This window comes from Castor canadensis, chromosome 9 (genome assembly GCF_047511655.1).
Source record: "Castor canadensis chromosome 9, mCasCan1.hap1v2, whole genome shotgun sequence".
NCBI classification, from domain to species: Eukaryota; Metazoa; Chordata; class Mammalia; order Rodentia; family Castoridae; genus Castor; species Castor canadensis.
The window spans coordinates 131544977-131567739 of NC_133394.1; positions in this window are offsets into that span (position 1 = coordinate 131544977).

Below are 22763 nucleotides of genomic sequence, written 5' to 3' on the forward strand. Positions count from 1 at the left end.
AAAGTCCTGAGTTCAAAGCTGTGAGTTCAAAGCCCAGTACCACCAAAAAAAAAAAAAAAAATTCACCATAGTATACAAGAGACCTCTTGAGAACTTAATACTTCTGTCTAGATAAAATGTTATACCACTGACCAATATCTTCCTAAATCCAAAACCCTGCCTCGGGTAAGCACCATTTACTTTATGGTATAGAAACATGAAATGATTGATAGTATTTCATAAGGAATTCATAGGAATTCAGCTTTTCTACATTCCACATATATATATATATATGGAATTGGGCATGATTTATCTGTAGTACCTGCCATATTATAAAGTCTGAATAGCATTCCATTGTGTATGCGTACTATAATTTATGTTCCTTTTCTTTGTTTCATTCTCTCCTTTTCTCTCCTTCCTTCCTTCTCTCTCTTCTCTCTCAATCTCTCTCTCTCCTTTCTCTTTCTTTCAAGTCCAGACCTTAGTAGTCCTATCTGACCTCAAACAAAGTCATGTTCATGACTCTTGTCTCAGCCTCCTGAGTTCTAGGATTATAGCCATGCACCACCAAGCTTGATTTAATTTCTTTATCTTTCCAGCCATTACTGGGAAAAGTTGATTACACAAAAGTTGATCCCCTTTCTTGGCTATTTGAATAATGATGCAGTGAACATGGATGTGCAGAAATCTCAACACACTGATTTATAACTTTTTGATGTATATCTAGTAATGAGAATGATGGATCTTATATTAGTTCTGTGTTTAAGGTTTCGAGAAACCTTAAACATTGTGACCAATTAACATCTCCACCAACCAATTGCAAGGGTCACTTTCCCTTTCTCTTCATCTTTGCTGACAGTTGCTATTTTTTGCCTTTTATTAATAGCTATTCTAGTAGACATGGAGTGATAACTCATTTCTTAATGATTAGTAATTTTTGCATTTTTCATATACCAATTGTCTTTGTCTTTTATGAGAAATGTCTACACAGAACCATTGCTCAGCTTTTATAATTGTTTTCTTACTAAGTTATTTGAGTTCTTTATGTATTTGCTTCATTAATCTCTTGTCATATATATTCTTCCATTTTGTAGACTGTTTCTTTACTCTGCTGATTGTTTTTTTGGCTGTGCAAAGCCTTTTAGGTTGACATAATCATGTTTGTCAATTTTTTACATTTGTTGACTGTGCTTTTGGGGTCATATCCAAAAAATCATTCCTCAGATCAATGTTCTGAAGCTTTTCCCCTATGTTTCACTGTTGGCAGAAATGTGAATTAGCACAAGATGCAACTTTATGTTTGTTTCAAGTTCCTATAATTCTGCTGTTTCCCGTTATCTTTAAGAAAAGTATGAATTCCTTACTGTAGCTTGGAAAAAAGCCCATGGCACTCTAAAGCTGTCTGTATCTGAAGTCTCATTTTTAAACTTTTCTTTTACTTTCTTTGTTAACTCAAGCCACACATTTCTTTTCAAGCTCCTTGGCTGAACTGTTACTTCCTGTCTTAGAACTTCACACCTAGTGTTACTGGCTCCATCTTGTGACAGCAGACTTGCTTGCTTTTTTTTTAACCTTTAACTACTGACACACAATGTAGCATAAGTCACTGTGCTAGTTTAATGACTAAATAAATCCCTTTTCTGTACTTACGCTTCTGTCTGGCTTCTCCTATCCATAAGTAATCTACCTGGCTAAATCCTACACAACATGAAATTCTATGCTCAGAACTGTTCTTCTTCAGAAAATCTTTGCTAAATTATCCCTGATCGCATAACTCAGGTTTCTTTATTTTGTATTGTTTTGAATTCCAGTCTGTGTTTTCCTTTAGATAACTCATTGTCAAGCAACTGTTGTCCAGGCATGGTGGCTTACACCATTAATTCTAGCTACTTGGGAGTCAGAGATCTAGAGTATCCTAGCTTTAGGCTAGTCAAGGCAAAAATTTAGGAAGATCCCTTCTTAATGAACTGAGCATAGTTGTATATCTTTGTAATCCAGGACATGAACAAAAATATGAGACTCTACCTGAAAATGTAAAAGGATTGGGGGTATGACTGCAATGTTAGATGGCCTGCCTGCCAAGTGAGTTTAAACCCCAGTACTACAAAACAAAACAAAACAAACAACAAATGGCAATAATAAGAAACAAATCCAGAGTACTCAATTTCTCATTGTCTTTCTTTTCCAATCACATGAGCATGTAGCTTAAGGAATGTTTTCCTATTTCTGTTTTTTGTCCCCATTTTCTGATACACAGTTTGCCCATACTAGGAACCTGATGATTTCTTGTTGAATGAGTGAAAGAACAAGTAGAGGAGAGAAAAGATTAATTATGGAAGGAGTACTACAGGCAATAGAGCAGCTACTGAGATTAAGGGAACATTTCTCAGTGGACTCTTTGTCTGATACCTTCAACTGCAGGCAAAGGCACCCTGGGGTTCTTCAAGGAACATGGTATAAATTGTCTGTGAAAATGTGATGAACTCTTTGAGACAGTGAGAATGCCATCTAACAAGCAATCTGGAGGTTCCAGAGTACAAAATTTCAAAAAATTAAATAGAAGATTGGAAGAGACCTGGGAAAAGTTTTGAAAAAAATTTAAGTTGATATTGTGATAAGATATAAAGACCCTTGACTATTTTAAGTTTGCAAGAGTACACAATTTGTGATTTCAGTCTTTCCACCCTTCTCTCTCTTGTATATTACCTTTTAAAAATAGAAACCTCTGTATCTGCAGGGCATTTTGTCTTTCTTAAGGCAATTCTACACCACTACTGTCTGTGCCATTTTTGGTACTCTGAGAGGCTCTTGCTCAGGAAACTACAATCAGCAAGAAACTTTACCATTTACTGTACGAGCTACATAAAAGACCCATTCACTTTCCAATAGAAAGCGTCATTGTATAGTTACACCTTCAAACTCTGACCTTGGGCTTCAAATTCATCACCTTCTTTATCCACCAATTCTAAACTCTCATATCATGACCCTTGGGGAAGCCAAAATTTGACAATTATCATGTTGACAAACTTGTTTTCATTTTCTGTGATTGACAATATGTAAAAGCACGCTGTTACAATTCAGTTTTGTCAACCAAGGTGAACGAGGTTATTACTTCTTCCTTTCAGTTTCACAACTGATGACTCTGAAATCATTTGCTCATTAAAAGGGTGTTTTTTTTTGAGAAAAATACAATTGAAAAGTAAATATCAAATCATGCTAAACAAAATATTATGGCCACTTGCCTAGAACAGCTGAAAAATGCTTTGTCATTAGATTACGATGCCAAAGAATATTTTTAAAGTCAATATATTGTAGTGAAAGCCTTTAAAATATTATTGTGCCATGTTTTCAAATCACGCTCAAGGAAGCTAAGAAAGTTCAGAAAATTCATTCCAAATTTTGTCTCTGCATCCATTTAGAATGCTGATCCCTGAAACTTAATTTTCATCAAACTTTCCAGAGTATTATAGTAATAATTCAACATAGGATTTAAATTTTTATTTCACCAAATAAAATGAAATGACTATCATTTAATAAGTTTCAACCATGACAGAAATGAATGGAGTAGCACACTGTGTAGGAAGTTCCCAATGCACCTGAAAAAGAAAAATAAATGCACTGCCTCTGCTTCCTGGGAAGTTTTGACGCAAATCTAACATCAGGATATCACTGTCAGACCCAGAGTTATACTTCCAACTTATACTGTGGAAAAAGTTTAAACCAGGGTTACTAAGACCTAGGTTTTTATTCCTATTCTGTCTTTTTGCTTCCTCTGCAACTTTGATAAAGTCAATTCACTTTTCAGTATCCCTGTGTGAAATGAAAGGATTGGTTCAGATCATTGGTTTTCCATGAGTCATTTCAAGGGCACCGTGATAGGGGAGGATTAGGTTCACCTAGACGATCTCTGCACTCCACAGAACTTCAAATAGAGAAGCCCAATGTTTTCTTGCGCTCTATATTGGATTTGTATGCTAGCTTTCACTTGAGCAAAAGAATCAGTATATTCCACAAAATGAACAATAACCAAACCAGACATTTTTCTCAAATGTACAGTTTGAAATGTGACAAATATGGTAAACAATTTAAAATTTTGTAGTTAAAAACTTTCTTTGTAATAACATAATTATAATGATTGTACCTTGTTAAGTCCATATAATACAAAAGATGTAAATATAAAATCTAATTTTACCTTGTTATGAAATCTGAAAGGCACATAATATTTTCAGGTTTTTGAAAACCGAATATCATTGAGATTATCTTGCAATGATGTAGTTCTCAACCATTTTTTGAGAGCTTACTTTGTGTCAGTGCTTTGTGAAGTATGTTTAAATGCGAAGTTCATAACACTGAATTTGGTATTGTACTGAGTGAAGACCCAGGACTAGACTTTGAGTCCAGTGTGTTTTGCAGCAAAGGAAGTGCTTCCCCAATGAGAATGACGCTAACAATGCTGCTACCATTAAGAATAATGGAATTCCCACCTCTGTTTGGAGGAACACACTTGAAATACCCTCAATATCCATGATTTCATTTAATTTTCACAATGTAGTGGATAAGAATGCAAAACCCTTCTTCATTTATCCCTATAGCAAATATTAGAAAACTAAAGCTTATACATGTTAAGTAAGCTTCTTAAAGTAATCTAACAGAAATTGAGGGGGCTAAGTGGTAAACTTAAGGCCACATCCAGAAAAAGAACATGCTAATTTACCCACAATGTTTGGTCTCAGGACCTTTTTCTCCCTTGCCTGGTCTTTCTTGCTTTCCCCAGCAGGTGATTACAAGAAGGCAGGGTTTGAACACCTCCTGACCTATAATCAATAGTCACAAACATGGCACACAGCCATTCCACTAGACTGGCATTAATACACTGTCTGTTGCTACAGTTTTTGTTCTGAGATTTTCTCCATCACTTTCTTACACAATGATCTTTACCTTCATGATTATTAATTAGACTTAAAAATAAAGAAGAAATTATGGTTTCAACCAACCAAACTGTGACTGTGACTAAACTAATATGATTCCAGGATTGTGCCTGTTCTTGTGTCCAATATTCACTTATATCTTAATATTTGTCTATATAATCATCTCATCTGTAATTAGAATTTTCTAGGTCCATGAGCAGAAATTTTTTCACTTTCTACTTTTAATAGTGATATCTATTATTTAACTCATTTACATTTTATCCACAACTTCTAACACTTTTATTTAAATTGCACTTATGTTTTGTTTGTTAATGTTGTTTGGCTCAGGAAAATATATTTCATAAAGTACAATGAGCATGGAGACCTGAAATGACTAGATTTAATAGTAGAAAAAGGAGAGAAAAAACTATTAAAATCCAAAAGGATTTTTTTTATTATTTTATTATTCATATGTGCATACAAGGCTTGGGTCATTTCTCCCCCCTGCTCCCATCCCCTCCCTTACTACCCACTCAACCCCCTCCCTCTCCCCCCCCAACCCCTCAATAACCAGCAGAAACTATTTTGCCCATATTTCTAATTTTGTTGTAGAGAGAGTATAAGCAATAATAGGAAGGAACAAGGGTTTTTGCTGGTTGAGATAAGCATAGCTATACAGGGAGTTGACTCACATTAATTTCCTGTGCATGTGTGTTACCTTCTCAGTTAATTCTTTTTGATCTAACCTTTTCTCTAGTTCCTGGTCCCCTTTTCCTATTGGCCTCAGTTGCTTTTAAGGTATCTGCTTTAGTTTCTCTGCGTTAAGGGCAATAAATGCTAGCTAATGTTTTAGGTGTCTTACCTATCCTCACCCCTCCCTTGTGTGCTCTCGCTTTTATCATGTGCTCAAAGTCCAATCCCATTGTTGTGTTTGCCCTTGATCTATTGTCCACATATGAGGGAGAACATATGATTTTTGGTCTTTTGGGTCAGGCTAACCTCACTCAGAATGATGTTCTCCAATTGCATCCATTTACCAGCGAATGATAACATTTCATTCTTCTTCATGGCTGCATAAAATTCCATTGTGTATAGATACCACATTTTCTTACCAAAAGGATTTTTTGTTCCTGATGACTTTTCTACACTTATCAATTCACATTTCCTTAGGAATGTCTTCCTAAAACCATGGAACATTTGGTTTTTATTATCTGAAGTTGAGAGCAAAAACTAAAATTTGCAGAGGACTAAAATACAACCTGCTGAAAAATTCAAATTTGAAAAATTCCACATTAATACAAATATATACATTTTCTTTCTATGTGTAACACATGATTTAAAGGGAGGTTAGTATTAATAATGATAAGAATTTTGCATATTTTATAAACAAGTTTGCATATATACCATAATATTCAACACTGCATAAATAAATTCCCACAAATGCATGTTTCTTGTCTAAAATATGTGTAAAACTAGCAATGTAACAATTACACTCCCAACAAGAATGCTTACAGAGCAAAACCTGCTTCTAACTGTTCATATCACCTAAAAACAAAGAATTAATGCGATCAAATAAACCCTCTATAGGTTAAATTTCAAATGACCCAAAAATGGCTTTGCGAAAAATATTATATAGGAATAGGAATTTAACAAATATTTGAAGATAATGTGTTGAAAAAATAGTATGACTTTACAAAAAAATACCTGCAGTGATTGAAGGTCTTTTTTCTATCAGTTGCAGTTCAGAAGTTAGATAACAACTCATTTACTATTCTTTTGTTTATTTTTGGCCAACAGCCAGTTAAGGCTGTAACGCCAGCTTGTGAAAATCAGTTAAGTGAATGGAGACAATGAAACAGGTGCAGGGTATGAAGATTACAGAGAATGAAATTATACAGTTAGTGAGGTGTAATTCTATTGCTTTGGTGTGGGTCTCAACTTCTATGGTAGGATGCAGAAAGAAAAGTCACATCAGTCAAAACACTTTCCCCCTAGATAGTTCTGTCACCTTAATACCTTAGCTTTACCAATATGAACAGCTGTTTAAAGATTTTTTTTAAATAAGAGATGTTTTCATACTTGTCATTCTTTTTATTTTTTATCAGAGCTCTTTGCCCACTCTTGGATAGATTTGCCTCTTTTAATATTTTAGCCTCCTTTAAAATAGAACAAAAGCAGGAAAATGTGCATAAATTTAATTGCCTGTACCACCTAATAAATTTCTGTCTAGTGCATTTTTATACATTTACTGAATCATTAGCTACTCTACTTGTATATAATTCTAAAATCTTCTCGAGATCTCTTCATTGATCAAGTATGATATTTATTTTATTCTTTGAGGTAATGGCAAGCTTCATAAATGGCAGATTATTAAACCCTTACAAGAAAGATGCTGGACTTAACATCATCTCAGATGTTAAGCACAGAAAGCCTGTTCTTTCTGGTTAACCATTTTCTTTTCTCCATTTGTCTGATTATCTATAAAATTTCTGTCACTGATTAACAACCCCATGCATGTTTTTGTGGAAAACAGGAAGGATGTAACCCAGCATTCTTCCTCAGCATGTTAAATTAAAGAATACCTTCTTATAGCTTATAAGAAAATGCCATATGTTTCTGTTTAAATCAATGAAATGAAACCACAAATGAGAACTTAGACATTCTTAATAAATTGAAACATAATCACTGTGGAAAATAAAGTGATTAAACCATTGCCAATGAGCTTTTAGCAACATCAAGTTGGATATGTTCTATGAAACTTTGTATTTTGAAACATCTGCCAAATAAGAGTTTAGCCAGTGAGAAATGTTACAGCCAAATCCTATCTGTTGTCTGTTGGTTATCAAGTCAAAGGATATCCTCCAATTTCCAGTATTTAAAAAAATCATACTTTTGACAGGATGATTCCAACTGGCATTAGCTAAATGATTTTAAATGTAGAAATCACCAGGAAATAATATTTGATTGGGCTTAGGGTATCCATAAATTTGCCAACAACCAAAGCACATGTAAAACCTTCCTAAAATATCATATAGTTCCTTGCTTAATATGATAATTTAAAGTAATATTTTATAACTCAAGACATTGATGACTTTAGTATTATAACTAAAATATGCAGACTTTTGTTTTTATTTATATGAAAGAGATTATTTTCTTAACTTCTGGTCAACATTATGTATAAATTAAAGGAAAAGGCCAAACAAAATTCACCAGTTTATTCTGTGGATGATTACAAACTGATTTTAAAGCTTATATGATGAGGCAAAGACCCATAATAACCAACAAAATATTAATGGAGAAGAAAGCTATTGAAAGACTGAAAATACCTGACATTAAGATATACTATAAAATTACATGAATCATAACAAAGTGATATTGTAAAAACAGAGACAAATTCATGAACAGAACAGAAGAGAGAGCCCAGAAATAGATTCACATAAATATAGTCAACTAATCATTGACAAAGAAGCTAAGACAATACAATAGAACAAAGATTGTCTTTTCAACAAATGAAACAGAACAACTGCTTATCCAAATGCAAATATGTATCTAGATATAGATATTTGAAGTGGATCAAAGTCTTACATGTAAAACAAAAAATTATGAAATTTCTTGAACATAATATAAGAGAAAATCTAGATTACCTTGTGTTCAACAATGACTTTTAGGTATTACACTAAATTCTTCAAAAAGGAAAAACTGATAAACCTGACTTACTAATGTAAAAAACTTCTACTCTGTGAAAAACACTGCCCAAAGAATTAAAAAATAAGGTACAGAGTGGGATAAGATATTTATAAGAGAGATATTCGATAATGGACTGCTATCTAAAATATATGAAGAACTCTTAAAGCTCAACAATAAAAATAAAACAAAGGTTCATAAGTAGGGAGGGATCAATAGATGGAATTTGGGAGGATTAATGCAGTGAAACTACTGTGTATGTACTGTCCTAATCAATACACATTATTTTACATTGGCCTGAACCCATAAAATATACAACACCAAGATTTTGCCTTACTATAAAAAAATAGGCTCTGTGTGATTATGATGTATAATGTAGCTTCATCAATTGTAGCACATGTGCCATCACAGTAGGAGATATTGTTGAAAGAGGAGAAGATGCCCATATGGGATCAGAGAATATGAAGAGAATATCTGTATAGTTTATTCATTGCTGCCATAAACCTAAAACTGCTATAAAACAAGTCTATTTAAATTGAACATAAGACCCAAAATGTAATAATGTAACATAATAAACAAAGTAGTAATAGCCTTATGTAATATGAGATTTGATTTGAACTTTACTGCTACACATACCAAATATTCTTACATTATCCAAAATGTATCTGTCATATCACATACAGCAATCATAATTAAAATATTTTGCTGTTTATATAACCAAAAGTGTTATAATTGATTAGAATATGTAGAATGCTGTAATGACAAAAATGTACTTTGGTGTCTGCATGTCTAAGGTGCTTTTTTACCATTTACAATTATTTATTTAGAGAAGAGTCATAAAATATATTTTTATAGCATACATAAGAAAAGACACATTTGAATAACAAATAAAATGACAGGTGACAGATTTTAGTGTTTATAATGAAAAAAATTACTTTAACAACTGAGAAAAGGAAGTCAAAGTGTATTTAAAAGTTGAGGCCATGCTTTGTAATATTTTTACACTAAGAAAAGATATTAGGAAGAAATTTTGTCATTTGCAGGTAAATGGTTGGAATTAGAGAACATCCTCTTAAGTGAAGTTAACCAGACTCAGAAGGCCAAAAACTGCATGTTCTCTCTCATATGTGGAATATAGACCTAATACAAATACAGCAATATTATGAAACACTGGTCACACTAAGGGGAGGTCATGCACAGGAGGGGTAGTGTAAAAGAACGAAAGCAAAAGTGGAATATGGGTAATATACTCTCTATACAAGAATGAATATAAAAATCTTAAACCAGCTGAAACCACCATAAGAAAGAGACCAAGGCAGAATGCAGATAATTAGAGGAGATAAAACAATTAGGGTTATAAAACATAAATACATGGAAATACCACAAGGAACCACATTTTGTAGCTGTTTTTGCCTCAAAGTAGCAAAAATGTCATGTTTTTCTGTTTATCTTTTCTCTTCTGCAAAATTGGAGAATAAGAGGGCAGAGGAAGTCCAACACAGTGGGGAGGGTTGACACCAGTGGTGGGGGAGATGGTGGGGAAAGGGAGTAGGAAAGCGAATAAGGTGCAAAAAATATGTACACATGCATGTAAATGCAAAAAATTATATCTGCTGAAACTGCTCCATGAATGGGGAAGGGGGATAAAAGGGACACCTGGAAGGGGAGAATTCAAGTATGATATATTTAATACATTGTAAGATCCTTTGTAAATGCTACAATATACCCCCACCCATCACAACAATAAAGGAAAAAAAAGAAAAGATATTAAGCTTTTAAAGTTAATTCATGTCTTAATAATTTTTGGATGATTTCAAAAATAATTTTTGAATGGTTTCTAGATCCTGCATATATGACATGGGAAAAAAAAAGAAGACAAGAACTTTGGACATGACAAAATTTATTTCCTGCATTTTCTCTCTGTAATTTTCAAGAATTTACTTAATCTCTCTATTTTTCATTTTCTTCAACTGGATATCAGAAGGTGATTGTAACAGTGTTGTTTCCTCATAGGTATATAGTTATGGTAATGTGCAAAGCATTAAATTGCCTGAAACAAATATCTACTATGTAAGGGTTACTTTTTATTATGTAGACCACAGTTCTTGGTAACAGGGAGTAGGTCTCTATAAGTACACACTGAATTCATTGAATAGTACTATAATATAGAAGGTAGGTTGCTTGAACATGTAATAGATTCCAATTTGAAGGTGTAACTCAATTTGTAGTACATTCAGCCTAAGAAAACACTGAAAATTCTTTATAAACACTTGACAAACTTTAAAAAATTGGGGTTTTTTTTCAGTGTTGAAGATTGTTTCAATAAATTTGCAAGGGATAACAAATGGTCAAGTATATTCTCTGCATTGTCACTATCATCTCTTCCAGTTGATATCTCATCTCCTCTATTGTGTGTGTGGTCATCTGGGGTATACAATGTGATGACAAGTGTATTTGAAATAGGAAGATTGTGTGAAAGTGTCATTGACTTTCTTGATGTTTACACCAGTTGAAATTTTACTTCATGCACCTCTAGCAACTCTTTATAGTATGTCATCATTTAATTACATTCTAGTAGAATATTGAATAAATGAGCAAATTAAATAAATGAATGGATAACTGTATAGTATCCAACATAAGATCATGGCTTAGAATCTGAAAGTAGAGATCAATTTCTTATGATATGGCATTAGTGTAAAGGTACACTGATGTATCAAATAAGGCTTAAGTATTAATTCATTATGCTAAATTAAATAATCCAGGTCCAGAAAGAAATGTATCCAAGATCTCAGTAATATGTGAAATATAAAAATTTTGTCTACTAGAAGTTCTGAGTGGAATAGTGTGTACATTGTTTTATTTTAAAGCATTTTTACTAGGAACACTCAGAAAATGAGTGATGCCTGCTTTATATTTATATATATAAATATATATATGTATACATATATATGCTTGCTTTACATATTTATATATATATTATATGTGTGTGTATGTGTGTGTGTGTGTGTGTGCATGTGTATGGTAAGTACCTATTTAGATATATCCTTCAATTTATAAAAAAAAAGTTGGTAAAATTAAAGCATGTTTCATATATACATTTTCCTTTCAACTATGTTGAATGATATAATTTTTCCACCTTTACCAGAGTCCAGTTACCTGGAAAACATCCATAGATTCCTTGTAGAGGAGTTCAGAATATCCTATTATAGGTTCTTCCTCATTGGGAACTTTTCTAACACTTCCTCCCTCACTTCTACTAAGTTCCTGGTCAAAAGGAACAACCAATTCCCAGTTAACAGACTGTTTCTTTTTCCATAATGAAGATGATCTTCCCCAGACCCATCTGCAGATAATGAATTAGAGGGGAAAAAAATCATGTTTTGTATTTTCAGAATATGTGAAATAAGTTAAAAATACTTATCTGCTGGAGTTTTATAGATCCTATCTGAATGTCATCCCAAGGAAATTATGGGTCTCTTCCTTCCTTTAGCATAATAAATTGTTACATAAATTTCACAATCTTTACCATGAAAATATTAAGACTCTGAATGATATCTCCCTATACATGGACATATTATTGAGTTGCCGCATGTCATTAAATGTTTTACTAACCGACCTTATATTTTCTCTACAGTCCTGATGACTCAAGAATATTATTAAATACTCCACTCAGACTGTCTTGCTAAAGGTAACTAGTAGGCATGCTCCTCTTAGGTATATACCAATCCTTGCTAATTAACCTACCTTAATAGGTAAGCACACTACAATAGCAAATGCATGCAATACTTAAAATATATAATTTCTTCCCAGAAAGGAGCTCAACTTTCCCACTTGTATTATTCTAGGATCTGGCTCTTATTTTTAACACAGAGAAATAAAGATTGCAGGTGAATATCGTGAAATGAGCAAGAAACATTCTCAAAAAACCTGCCCTGCATGTGCTTTTTTCACAGCCTCCAAGAAATAATCAATTCTTATTTTTTTCAAGAAAGTAAGAGAAAACTATTTCCCTTACCCTGAAGGATTCACAGAATCTGAGCACCCAAAATCCTTTGACTTATCCATGTAGATGCCCCCATCCTAAGTCTTGCCCTTCCAGTCTTTTACTTTTCTTTGACATGGGGAAACACATCAAGTGTAGATGTAGATGTTCTCAGAAATACTGACAGCATTGCTTTAGGTCTTAAGCTTGATTTACAGTAGCCGCAGGAGATGTGAGTCTCCTTAAGATCTGCCATAGAGGCCCTTTGGCTTTCACAGCTTGCCATACACTAACAGCTGCATTCCCTGAAAGAATCATGTTCTTGTTACAAAACTTCAAATTCAGTTATTAAAAAAACAGAGTAGCACATAATTGCTATAATTATTATTGGCATCATTCTGTTCAAGAAAGAAAATCAAAGCATATTCTGGCCCTTTAGGATTTACTGCTCCATATCCCAAATAATTAGAGGTAAAACCTTAGTATTTATGGTGTGCTCTGTGTAGGAGACATAGTAACCCTAATTATCATGAGAGAGAGGTACTTACAGCATTATCAGACTGTGGAATAATCTATGTCAAAATATCCCAACAAAACATCTGCTGCTGTGACCCTTCCCTGTACCAACTGTCATACTAGGCCCTTCAGAAAGAAGTTCTGAGAGAGACTGATGGAATGCAATGCCAAAGATTGCTAGTGAAATCCAAAAGCAGGATCTGATTACTTATCAAGATGGTTATCAATAATTGGGTCTAATTACTAGATAATTTTGAAATGTCCACAAAGAAGCCAAATAGCACTGTCTCAGAACTGGTCCTCAGGAAGAATTTACTTTTTTCATTCTATCTCATTTTCATTTGGGGAAGGAATGTAAAAAGTAGCACTACTATCTAGTAGCTGGTTTCTACCAACCAAGCTATACTGGTTTCTTGTTTGGACATGATTTCTTTTTCTGACATCAATGTCAGTCAAGGACTCTCCCTGATAAAAATAGAACAAGAAGCAAATGGGAACATCCCAGAATGATTTCTGAGGAGTGATAAAAGGAAATATACTTTGCAAGTAGACAAACACAACCAAAGATGTGCTTCTCATATCTTATTCCTCAATGATAACACTGCCCTAGAGGAAAGCAGAAATATACTGATTCTCTGATCCAGCACATACAATACCAAAATGTCAAATTTCTAAATTATCCCTTCTTTTTAGAGTATTCAGTCTAAAATAGCTTCTGTTTCCTTGAGCATCCCTGCTTTACCTAGGTCCCTAACATCTCTAACTGGTAAAGTACAACATTTTCCATTGCTTTCTCTCTCACTTGCTACCATAAGATTACTAAATCTAACCTTTGTTCCAGGTATGTTTCTCATAGTCTTTGCTGATTGAATATAAGAAAGGGTTTCAAGATTCTGTACTACATTTGCATGGGCATCAAGGTGAAATCTCAGAAATCCCCAATAGTGAAGACCTGTGGCAAAAAGCAGAACCACAGCATCAAGAGCATGAAATAGGAGTGGTCAGGTACACCTGTATGAATTTATCCAGGTTGCCATAATAGTAGACATGTAGTAGAGATGAAAGAAAATAGATCTGAACCAAGGAATTTGACAAATAAGTATCTAAAATAGCAGCACAAAACCAAATGTAGGGTACAATACAAAATGTCTACTTTCAGTCTTCCAAAAATGAATATTTCTGAAGCACATAGAGGGAATTATATAAAGATGATGGGTATTAACTAAAATCATTACATACTGAATATTTAAAATTAAATTGCTGCACTAAAACAGTTTGTGAACAAGTTAAATACTTATGTAAAAATACATACTATTTATGTCATCTTTAGATATATAATTTGCTTACATGTTTGGAACATACATATCTAGAATTGACTGATCTCATCTCTAGAATAAATTCTACATATTACAAAAAAAATGAGTTTTATCTGTAGAGAATGGTTTCTGGTTTCCTACAATAGACACGATAGTCCTCGGGAGAAGAAGTGAATATTGAGGTAACCATTTAGGGCTTTAAAAATGACAGTAAATAACAGAAATTACTCTCCATTGAAGATGATTGCTAAAATATATTGGCAGGATTTGTGTAGCCCTGTTGTTTGGTGAGCTCCAGACATTTCATATTTTCTTTCCATAGGGTTCCCTTGAGACTTTTTCTGATACTTAAGCAGAATGTCTATACAGGGATATTCTTTCCTGGAGAAGTAAATAAATGAATATATAGGCCTTCATTCATCCAGGATATTTTATGTGTAGGTGACCATTGAATTAAATTCTCCTCCTCAGTCAAATGAGAATTGTTTCCTCTTGCTAGTGTATAGTAGATAGTATGTTTTTCTCTGTTCTATAAAGCATCAAGAGATAAGACATAACAATTTTAAATCTGTATTGTTTCCTTTTACCTGAATATATTTTTCATTAGTTTCAGGAGACACATTTTCTTCAGGTTATGACTTATAATTGAAGTAAATATCATATTTAATAATGTTGGATTTAAGTCAGATGTTTTACTGTCTTCATTCATTCAAGTATTCCTTTTCTCACTCAGAAAATATTTATTGAGTATTTCTGTGCCAGGCACCATGCCAGGTACTTGAAAACAGTCGTAAACATGATACACTCAACCCTGCTCTCCTGGGGTTTATAATTTAATATCATTATGCTTAAGGATCTTATGGTAAATATGAAAAAGGCTTTCAGTATTGGGGCTGACCTTTAGAAGATATTGAAAGGCAATTTCAATAGTGTATATAAGCACTTAGGTGTTTTCTTATGCAGATTCACAGAGCTAGACTACCACATTAAGAAAGCAGGTATTCTCCTTGGATGAAAACAGTAATTTTGTAATAGATATTCCAAAACAATGTTTCTCTACCATTAGCACTTTTTTTTTCACTTGGCAAACATTGAAAAGAAATGACTATGCACAATTATAATACAAACTGAAAATAGCATTGTCCTTTCAGTTTTTTTACAACTCTGCCACTTTAATGGTTGGCTCATCATGCCCAGACATCTTTATGTAAGCACTCATTTTGCTGCCTGCTGGGAGGATACTTTGAGGCTGTATTTGATGTTGGCTGAGATATCAGTTAATGAACTTGACACTCTCACTGTTTTTTACCAAGATCTACAAATAAAGGCCTACTTATCCCTTCCTTACATTTATGCAAATCCTGACAATGTTAACAAATACAAACTAGGGTTAAGGGCATTTTCTCAGTTTGTAATGTGGAAAGACTGTTGTATAACTTCTAAAAGAACTTTCTAGTGTTTTATATAAAATATTTCTTTTTAAATTCCTTGACTACAAAGTGATCACTAATTTACTCAAGAAACAAATACCACATTTCCTCGTTCTAATATCACCTTAAATTATATTTAAAATATTGTTCAACATTTTTATTATCACATATTAATTATACATTGTGGGGTATTCTTTGTGATATTTCCATACATGAATATAATATATTTTGATTGTATTCACCTCCTTGGCTGATCTTCCATCCTTAGTTTTTTATCTTTCTTGGAAAAATTTTTAAATGGATTTCATTATGAATTTTTCACACATACCTACAATGTAGTTTAATCACATTTTCCCCTGTGTACATTTTAAATTTCAACTCCTACATTCTTCCTATAATTTTTATTCAACAATTATTCTTTGGTATAATTAATTAGTCAGTCTGCTTGGTGATAAATGAAGTGAATGTCCAGTAAGAGATGAGATCTGCTCTTAAGCAATTTAGATTTTGTTGGAGAGATCAAAAGAGATAAAATGACTCTTCCCAAAGATTATGTCTGCTCAAAGCATACAGGTGGAAGTGAGAATCTGAGCTTACTTTCACATTCACCCTTAACTTTGAGCTGATGGCATATTGAAGAAGTCTACTTAATTCCTGTGTCTTCACGAGGCACACATAAAACCTTAAATACATGGCTACCAAAAAAAAAAAAATGTGGGAAAGTTGATATGCCAAGGGAGGGCAACAATAAAAGACAAGAGATCTAGGGAGGGCAAAGTTTGGGTATGGGAATGAGATAATCAGCCTTAAACCCACTACCTACCCCTGCATAAGTGAGGGGAATAAACATTTAGTCAGTCACTATACAAAGGAAACTTCAAAACATAGGCCAAGGTGGAAAAGGGAAAACTTGCTGCAGAAAGCTGAAGCTGACACCTCATCTGTGGCAGGACTAGGTGTGCCATAGGAGAATGGGCATACTTGGCAGAGGGATCCCTGACCTACTAGCTGTGCATGGTTGATCTTCTGCCCTGCCCTCCACTGCTACTTCCCATACCCAGAACTGTCTCACCCCCACCCCTTTGCAGTGGGACACAGCTGTTCCATCCCCAAAGCATCCAGCCCCTGCTAATTGCTGCTACTCCACAGCACCTTCCTTGCTTTATTCCAGCCTCTGACCCTGGTCCAGAACCAGGGTGCACCCAAATGGGAATTCTAGGCATTTCTAGGCTCTGAGTGAGTACGTGAGTAAGCACAACAGAAGAATCACAGAGAGAGAAGACTGAGGGCCATAGGCTGGGTCTACTGCCCAGTTGGCACATACACTCTTCCTTAAAGAAGAAATATTGACTTTTATTTTTTCTTTTTCTATTATATGAATTTCTCTTTTGGCTGTTTGTACTATCTCCTTTTTGTTACTTATCATTTTTCCATCCATTTGTAATCCTTGACTATTTCATGCTTCTCCATAATAATGAAGTTATTTTCCTGTACAGTATTATTTTGTTTTCCTTCACCACATACATATCATTACCTTTTTCAATCTTCCTTCTTCATTTTTCTATCTCTCATGTCACTCTTACCATTATGTTGGTCATTCAGACAAAAAATCAGCAAGGAAACCTTTGAGTTAAATGATACATACATCAAAAGTATTTAACAGACATCCGAGGAATATTCCATACAAAACCCACATATATGCATTCTTTTCAGCAGCCCATGGAACTTTCTCCAATGTAGATTATATTTTAAGACAAAAAGTATTGAAATATTAAAAATTTAAATAATTTACTATATTTTATTAGCACAATATGGAAAAATATTAAAAAATAGTAACAAGAGAAACTACAGAACTACATTAAAACTCACGAAGACTTAACAATTGAGGTTTTAATGATCAGTGTGTCATTGAAGAAATGAAGGAAATAAAAAATTCTTGGAATTGTTTGAACCTATCAGGCACAATAGACTCTACTAAGAGTAAACATTACATCTATGAATGCCTAAATTATATAATCATTGAAATTGCAAACAGTCAAATGTTGCACCTCAACCTCTTAGAAAAACAAAAACAAGAAAACTCAAAAGCAGTAGATGAAAAAATTAATAAACATTAGGATAGAAATTAATGGAGACTCAAAACAATAAAAAGCATTAATGAAACAAAAAGCTGGTTCTTTGAAGGTAAACAAGACTCACAAATGCCTAGCCAAACTAATCAAAAGAAAGAGAGAGAAGACCCAAAATAATAGAATTACAGAAGGGATAGGATACGTTAATATAAATAACAATGAAATCCAGAGAATCATTAGGGAATAGTTTGAAACCTATATTGTAAAAGACTGAAAAATCTAGAAGAAATGGATCAATAACTAGGTGCAAATAACCTTATGAAATTTAGTCAAGAGCGTAAAGAATGCTATCAAATTTATTCTAAAAGTCACTACTAGCATCATACCCAAACTAGGTAATAACACAGCACACACACCTACACAGAGGGAGAAAGAGAGAGAGAGAGACAGAGCAAGAGAGAGAGAAAGAGAGACAGAGAGAGAGAGAGAATCCTTTATTCCAAAATGTAGTTAAATATACTTATTTATTTTCCAGCATTGAACGAATCTTAAATTTCTACAATAAATCTACCATGTCCATGGATGCTAATCTTCTTTATTATTTTGCTATTTCCCCTTCATATCCTGCATAATCTGTATTTCTAAGTTTAGGAGGACGCCCTATACTATACTAATAATTGTAGTTTTTCTTAAAATTTTTGAAGGCTTAAAATAGTATTTTTTTAAAATTTTTTTTACCGTACTGTAGTTTGAACTCAGGGCCTACATACCAGGCAGGCACTCTACCACTTCAGCCACTCTACCATCCCCTCAAAGGTTTAAAATAAAGTAAGCAACAAAGTAGATTTTTATCCCCTTACATTATTGTGTTGACTAGGGCTTGGAGCAAAAATAAATGATATGATGAGAGTAATTAAACTACAAACTAAGGTGACAAGTGAAAGCAATTTGCCCTCTTTCAGTGTATAATGGTACTCTAGTTTCCAGCAGCTAGTGAACAGAAAAGTATAAAACTTAGTCACAATGAGTGCCTCAGCTCAAAAAAGGTTACATTCAAAACCTAAGTAAGTCTCATCTACCTACATTGGAACCTTTTTGGAAAAGAGGCAGTGAACATGTGGGTAGATGTACGGCACTACCTTGAAATTTCTGATTCCCTTCAATCTTGTAGACTCCCTTTATTATCTTACAGGATAATCTCTCCTCTTTTCTGAGAAGACTGAGAGTCTTCTGGCATGAGACACAAGTTCACTCTGCAAGCTGTGCACTTATATCTTCCTGACCAACACAGAGATGTCAAAAATTAGCAGAGTTGTTGATATGCTGGGATACATTTCAAAGGAGCCACAGGACTGAGCAAGTCCAAGAAGTCTATGAAGAGCTGGAAGAATATGAGCTTTCCTCATTTCTGAGAGTGCTGTGTAGAGTGGACTGTGGAATATAAAGTTAGACAAATAAGGGCTGGTAATATGGGAAACTAAAATTTAACAGTTTACCAAAATCTCTGGGGGAACTTGTTAAAGAATTGCTAAGATTTCCTTGGATATTTAGCACAAACACACAAATAGACCACAAATGAGGTAAAAAAGAACAGTTATCACAGAATGTAAGAGAGAAGACAAAGTTCATCTATGAGTGCGTCATATTGTAGCATATACTGCTGTTTATGTACAATGGGTAGAATCAATTAAAAGTACTACCTGAGAAAGGATCAGTATTAAGTAGTCTATGGTTTCTTTCCTATTTGTAAGTGCTGATGGTAAACTACAATATTATCATAAAACTAAGTTCCTCGTAGCAATTGAGATTATAGAATTCAAAACTAATAAAGTGACAATTATACACTGTTGGTAGTAAACAGAAATATTGGATTTGCATAGAGTAATGGTTAATAGAACATGATTACATATATATAAGATCAAAGGGCAGCCAACAATGGCTGATTCCATAGGATTATCATATAAATGGATAAATAATAAGTGTACTGAAAAGAGGTGTCCTAATGCAAGTTATAGTCTCTTGTCCAGCTTCCAGAATTGATAAAAATATCATGCCCACAATCCATTGAATAAAATAGAAACCAGGTGTCCAATAAAATGGACCTTGAATTGCCAAAGAAATACATATACCTGAGTGATTCCCTCAGTCTTCTAAAGGAAATTATAACCATTTACACAAAGGAAAGGGCAATGATCAGATGTTTTGAGGACCCAGGGTCTGAATCCTCCATATCAGGGTATGTGAAGTATCTGTGGCCAATAAGGCAGTGATTTCCTTGTTCCCAAATATACATTTGAATAGATATATTTGTTGGTTGTCAGAAACAATGCATTCCTTTCTTGGCTCTAATGTAAAAATATTGTTCCTTTTGCTCTACACAGGGGTATGATTCTTTGGGGATTAGTCAAGGCCTCTGCTATAGCTAAATGTCAGTTTATCATTCCCATCTGCTTATCTGTAGTCCTTCTTTCCCACGTGTACTGATCAGCCTGCCCTCCTTAAGAAGCTTCCTGCACTCCATTCTTCCTCTCTGATCCTCTTCCACACCTTCTTCTGTAACTCCATTTTCAGGCATGCTAGATGATGTGACTTGTCTCACACAACTCATACTCTCTTTTCTGTACTTTTGTTATCTCCCTCCTGTGCTTCGGTTCTTTTTTTCAACTTACTTGTTTTTGAGTTCAGATTCTGTACTTTACTCTGTCTGGTTTGTATTATAATTATCAAAGAAATTCTTAATTTAAAAAGTAATTTTTTTTAGTTTTACACTTTGTGTCTATTTTATAATTTTATTTTTAGCAAATTACAATCTTTATTGAGTTTTTTATATTTTCACTACTTAACTACCTTTTGAATTTTTTGAGACAGGGTTTTGCTATGTAGCCCAATAAGCCCTCAAACTCTGGATCCTTCGGTCTCAGCCTCTTGCATGTTGTGCTTACAAACTCCGACACCCAGCTTCTGTACTTTTCAGTTTTATAGTTAATTTGATGTCCTTTCTTGCCAGTTTCAACAACAGAATTAACAGTGGACACATCTGATTCCCATACTGCATGTTGTTCTCATTTATGCTTTAATGCTTGCTTTGTTCCTTATAATAAGCTACGTATGAGTGTTTCAGGGATGTGCTAGGAGGACTTTATCCTACACAATCTAGGAGAGAGGTCTCAGGCCATTCAGGTGCAAGCTTTGTTAAGGTTTGGATTATTCAGGCTTTTGATAAAGATATTGAAAGATATCTTCCTGATTTTTTTTTTGATAGATCTGATTTTTCAGAGATTTTTAGTCTAGCCCTTAGTGTCGAACTTCAACTAAATTCATAATCTGACAATTGTCCCAGGGGAAGGATCCCTACTTAGTATACTATATATGATAAATATATATAAATTTTATTTCTCAGAACAAATCATATTTATTTTTATATTAATAAAATATAAACAAATTATATTTACATTTGTAAAAGGTAAAACACAAATTAGCATCAGTAGTTAAAATGAACTTACAAAATAAATTAGCCATGTAAATGATAGATCATATCAGAAGGGTTGAAATTTTGAACGCAAAGCATGTATTTTCTCATCAATAAAGTGTATTATGTCTTCCTTATTATTATTTCCTTCTTTTACCTGAAAGTGTTGATTATGTTATTTAGACATCTTATGTAGCAGTTTCATTTTCATCTTTGAAATTCAAAACAGTCTTTCTTATTTGCCTACTAAAAGGTTTCCAGTGTTTAAGTTGATGCCTGGCTTCTGTTTTCTTTAGTTGTAATAAAACTGAAGATGTGTTGACAATTCAAAGCACCTCATGATCTATGGTATTTTTGTTACTTGCTTGAAACATGAATAACTTCCACCAAGAGTTTTGAAGGTTTTTCTATCATATGTACTGCAAGTAATTTACTGATAAGTCTCTTAAACATATTTTAACACTGATTTAAAGTTTTTTGACAATTAATGAAAAGCTTTCTATAAACTTGGTTATTCAAAGTAAGAACAACTATTCAAACTATTTTTATCCCAATACCACAATGGACAAAATTATATAAAAAACTGTCAATCTTGAGTTAACTGATGTTATCTAAAAAACAAAACTCTTAATGAATTTCTATCATTGTAGTTTCTGAGGCCTCATTTTTGTCAACATGCGAAGTAATAAAAATTAACATAACAACTTTTGGGTTAAGAGTACTGTAATAGTTACTTTCTCTATGGAGAAGATAAAAATAGACAAGATTTGTCTTAGAAGTAAATACATATGACAGATGAGTTATTAGTTATTCTATAGCTCTTAAGATGATACACCTAAGGTTTCTGTCAGAAAATATTTTTCTTTAAATACTCTTGATTTTTTTAATTACCCTATTCTTTTGTTCACAGAGGTTGGTTTATTTGTTGATGAGTCAATAATAATTGTTTGCATATCAAATATCATGAGTGTAAGAAATTTTATATCTGTTCTCTTGTTTCTGCAACTATACTCTTAGGAGATATCCATGTGGGTAAATGAATCAGCAGACTGTAATGTTTGTTTAAATAATCAATTCTCCAGGCTAGACAGGAGGGCTAGGGAGTCAGCATGACAATTTTGGCTCTCATATTAAGTCATGTCATCTATTCCAGCTTTTGTCTGTGATGAAATTGATTTTTGATCTGTTGGTTGAGTCTTCTGTCTTGTTTTCCAATTTGTTCATAATTTGGGTATTTAAGACACATGCTCTTTATTGTGCCTTCTTAGCACACCAATGATTTGTTTAAAAAATTTAGAAAATTAACATAATTAATTATGACATTAATGTTATTAATTTTGTCCAATTATTACAAGGCATACAGTTAAATTTGAATTTTAGTAAATAAGAAATTTATTTTTATTTGCAA